Below are 5,371 nucleotides of genomic sequence, written 5' to 3'. Positions count from 1 at the left end.
TCCTGCTATTGAGCTTGTGTACATTTGTCACTAGGATAAAGAACAAAGAAGTATACAAGAAACCATAGAATCTAAACAACTGAGCAATATAGAGGAGAGTTCTCTCACCGTGATCACAGAGGATATGGAAATGGACACTGTCAGCAAAACTTAAATATTTTGAAACAAGAGAGTATTATCAAATAGTCCTTATCTTAAGGGGAAAAACATAATGGTTAGCTACCTCTTTCTTCAAAGGAGATCTTTCCTAACCTATTCTGAGTTATTTTGAAAAGAAAGAATGGATGTAAACAAATGACGGCAAGCATTTCACTTATATGAGAAATGCTGTGTCTTTGCCTGTCATCGTCTTGGTGCTTCTGATTAAATGATACAATCTTAGAAAGCATATTATCATCAAATTCCACTCTAATGACAGACATTGCAGGCTACATAAGTGGCCATCATGATCAGTTGCAGAACTTCCTTCAGTGGCATACTTGATTCTAATTATACAATCTGCTTGGAGTATAATTTTATATAATTGCATTTAGAGATGTGGGATCATGTATATCTATTGCAATATCATATTCTTTCCCCTCAAATGACCATCTCCTGGGTACATAGCACTGATTTTTTTTTCAGTTTGGATTTCCTTCATTTCATAAGCACACAGTTCGTCTATCTCTCTTTCCTAACTGATAAAAAGAACTAGCAGTAAATAGTTATGTATATTGATGCCAGAATCTTTCTCCCCATCTGGTAGTTAACCTGTTATAGAAAGAGGTGTGTTATTTAAGAAAATGAAATAGCCCAGAGTGTATAATATGTATCAATGTCCTAGTAGTCTGAATCCAATTATCTGCTTTGGGGGCATGACTAGAATTGCCATATAAGTTGCATACACTAAAGCTAATTTGTTTCAAAGCAGAAGCATCATTCTTTCTTCCTCTCCCCCTTTTACATTTTTCTTTCCTTCTTTTTTTTCTCTTTCTGTGTATTTGTGCTGGAGGTTGAACTCAGAGACTCCTCCTACATGTTAGACAGGCACTGCACCTCTGAGCTAGAATCCCACATCAATCCCTTGTTTCTACTGATCTTGACAGAATAAAATTAACGTGAATAAAAAGCCTACATTTTAAAGACAGTTTTGCTGTTTTCCTTATGTACAACTTGGATTTCACTTATGGAAATGTAGAATGTGTTTACTTTTGCACTTTATTGCAGGAGTTTTCATTAAATTTGAAACACTTTCTGTAGAGATATTTTAAAATAGCACTGGTTAGACTCAGGTTTGATTATGCCACTGTCTTTCTACACTTAACAGTTATAAAAGAACCATTTCTTATCATATCATCCACCTTTGTGGAAATGTAATTGACCATTCTTGACATCAGCAATGCAGAAAGGAATCATTTTGTTCTGGTGTTTTTCAGGGTAATACAATGTTTACTTGTAAGTTATTCAAGCAGACCAGGAAAGAAATTCGATTGAAATCCTTTAAAATGGCCTTGTTTTTGCAGCACTAGCCAGAATTCTGGGACTTCTAACACCACTACTGGTAGTGGCAGCAGGGAGGTAGTCTGAAAAACTCCAGAGAGTCATTAAGGGATCTGATATACAAGTTCAGAACTATAAAATCAAGAGGCAGCTGAAGAGTTCCAATGAATGACAGAGAGAAACTTCAAAGGGCCTGAGACGATGGAACACAGAAAGCTTTGAATAACTGAAAATTGAAATTGAGACAAGAAAGACTCAAAACCATGGTCTCTAGAATTGTTTGAGAGGAATTGTTAAATACCCAAAGGTCCCAACATCCAAGTGTAGGAGCTGGAACTACAGCCACTCCACAGTACTCTAAGCCCAGAAAAATAAATCTCTACCTTGAGTACTTAAAGCAACAAGCCACCAACATGATAAGCTTGGGGCCAACAGCCTCTAAACTTCAAGGCCTGGAAGGATAAGCCTCTGGGTTTTGAAGTTCATATTATGAGCCTGTGGAATGCAAAGAAAATAACACTAGTGAAGTTGCCCTTGCTGATGTGTATCCTATTAGAGCAGAAGGGTCTTTTAAATGTCACAGACTTACTATCTATGACATTTATAGTCTCTTTGAAAGAAATATAAATAAAATAAGCGAATGAATAAGGTATCCAGTAATCTGAACAACACAATTAATTTGAAGGGTATCGATTCTCTCCTTAAGCCCAAAACAATCTGTGGTTCTTTATTGGATGACACAAGCAGCCAACTATAGTAAAAGCTAATCTAATCTATACAGGCAGAGCTTGGCTCTTCTTTCAACAGAAAATAAATTTTGGTGAGGTTTCATTACAATTGTACAGCATGACATTTCACTGCGGAGTTGATAAAAAAAGAAGCTCTATGTTTTCCACATATTTAAAAACACATGGGTATGTCCTTAAATTCTTACCAACGTTTAAGGTAATTGCTTTTATTGTTTTTCTTCTTCACATTTTCAAATAAATTAACAAAGGAACTTGTATAAGTTATCTTTACTCATGTGATCTCAAACTCTAGTACACTTGAGCAACAATAGGTATTTGAGAAATATCTAGAATTGATTGATTTGCAAGTGAGTATCATAAGCGTTGATGATCCTCTCGTCTCTTAATTCATAGCAGCAAAAGCCCTGCTGCTTTTCACAGTGTACATAGCTGCATAAAGAGTATACGTAATATAAAAAGTAGCTGAATTAATCTCAGCGTTCTGACAATCTTCTCCCCCTTCACTCTCTTTCATTCTTTCTTCACTTCCTGCTCTCTATCAGTGCTTTCCTTCCTTCCTTCCTTTCTTCCTTCCTTCCTTCCTTCCTTCCTTCCTTCCTTCCTTCCTTCCTTCCTTCCTTCCTTCTGACTCCTAATAATAATTCTCATAACAGAGACCTAAACTTTACCAATTTTTTTGTTTAAACATGTATTGAGATATTAGAAATAATAGATAGAAATTTTGCAGCATGTTAAATTCATGTAATGTAACAAATAATTTTACGCAACATAAAGACATATTTATGGATGCAATAATAAATATCATGAGAACAATCTTCAGACTGTTACATCATGACTTCCTCTCCTATTTTTCATTACTTCAGGAAGACATCAAATTAAGAGAACTGAGTTTCTATTTCTTTACAACATACTCTATTCATTAAAGAATCAGTGTAGGGTCAGTAGGTAGGGCCTTGGACCTTAAACAAAGCACTATTGCCTGACCCTCTGTGAGGAGTGGATGGGAGTGGGGTGGAGGGAAGGTGAGGGAATGGCAGTAGGGGAGAGAGTGAGAACTGGGATTGGTACGGAAAATGAGAAAAGATTGTTTGTTTAAAAAAAAAGAAAAAAGAATAAATGTAGAAACATATTTTTCATCCAAAATTAAAATGATTATCAGGTAGAATCTTCACTTTAAAATAACCATCATAAAGCAAAGAAATAGAAAACATTTAATGTTTATTAAAGAGATATAGTTGAGTTGGCTTTAAATAATATTAAATCTAAAGTAAATATAATATCGCCAGATATTACTATAAACTACACATATATACAAATGTACATATTGTGTATTGTGTGTATATATACACATGTATATTTATATATGTGTAAAGAGATATATATACATGAAAAACTGAATATAATATTCCTTCAGATTAAAATTGACAGACAAACATATAATACATGCATCTTTTCAAGCTATATATATTTATAGATATATACACACATACAATGGAAATATAGATGTGCATATTTATATAGAGTTGAAATAATTATACATTAGACTAATTGAGTTAAATTGGAAGGCATATATATTTTTATTTTTTCTCAGTTCATGAATCGTTTAAAATCAGTGTATTATCAAAGCAAACTTCATACACGGATATTCTGATATAGCAACAATTTCAATAGTTTATTCAAAAGAATTGTTAGTTCAAAAAGCAAATCTCTTTTCTTGTTGATCAAGAATGGGCTTATATGCAGAAAATAAAACCAAACTAAAACAAAGGTGCACATAAATTTAAAAATTTAAAAATGTATTTTTAAAGGTGGAACAGCAAGAAGTAAATATTTTTTCCTTTAAAACAACATACCTTCAATATTTCCAAATTAAATTTAAGATGCTCAGTAAAATTGGAGTTTCAGAATAAAATGAAAATGCAGTAGGACATATAGAGTGTTTGTGACATATAGTAAAAATATCATTGATTATTCTAAAATTACAATTTCATTGGTCATCCCTAATTTCTACTTGACAAATACAGTAACCATAAACCTACTTGAAGGAAATTAGTAGCCAATCATTAAAATCATGTTTGCTTTTTAATAATATGAATCTGAAGATTGTTCTCATTTTTTTGTGCACACAAAAAATGTAGCACTGAGTTCATTTATCACAGACTATCAATGGAAGAGTCAATTAAAAGTTATAATGAGTCATATTAGTTAAGAACTAATTTTTTGAGATATTTGTAGTCTACACTTTTCATAAAACAATTAATTAATGCAGAAAATAATGACCCCATTGCTTATTGAACTCATAGTAAATTTGGATGAAATACTACAGTTTCCTAGAGGGCAGTCTTATTACACAAAAGATGTTTCCCTGTGACCATGTGAAGTAAATGGCTTGACAGGCTATTTGTGACTTTTTTTTTTTTTTTGCTTCTTTTCTATGGCAATTAAGCCGATTTTCAAACTCCAAAGAAATCCTACTTAAAGAGTTTAATATGACTCTATTATTCCTTCCTAAGCTGCATCAAATCCTGCACATGTTTCTATAGTTCTACACTCTAGGACATTTCTTCAACATTGACAAATGTTATCAGTATTAATATAAGAAACTTGAAGTATTCCCTTCTCTGTAGCATTAGATCAGAAATGGCTCTTTTCTTTTCAAACAATTCAAGGTTAATTTCATTTTTTTGTCTTACAATGTTGAAAGCTTGGCAAGAGTTTAAAAGCAATGAGACAATAGAGATTGCATCTTACATGCTCATCACCATAAAATGTCCTGTGTCTCATTAATTACTATTGTTTTTCTTTTAGTCATTGCTCTTTGGAAGACTGATTCTCCTTTCCTAATAAAAAACCCCCACATTTTCCAAAGTAGCATGTACTTAAATAAGCATATGAAATAGGTCCCTCACCCATATTCACAACAGATAAAATATGGAATTAGTCTACATGCCAATAAATGGATCAATAAAGGGAATCTCTCTCTTTCTCTATCTGTCTCATACACATGCACACACACACACACACACACACACACACACACACACACACTATCAAGAACTTTCTCTCCATCCATCCAATATTAGTTTGTTTGAGACTTACACTGGAGGTTCTTTTCATTGAGGTATCAAAATAGTGATTATTAA

This window comes from Microtus ochrogaster, unplaced genomic scaffold (genome assembly GCF_000317375.1).
Source record: "Microtus ochrogaster isolate Prairie Vole_2 unplaced genomic scaffold, MicOch1.0 UNK34, whole genome shotgun sequence".
Lineage (NCBI taxonomy): Eukaryota > Metazoa > Chordata > Mammalia > Rodentia > Cricetidae > Microtus > Microtus ochrogaster.
The sequence above is the reverse complement of the archived record's forward strand: the minus strand, read 5'-3'. Positions refer to the sequence as shown.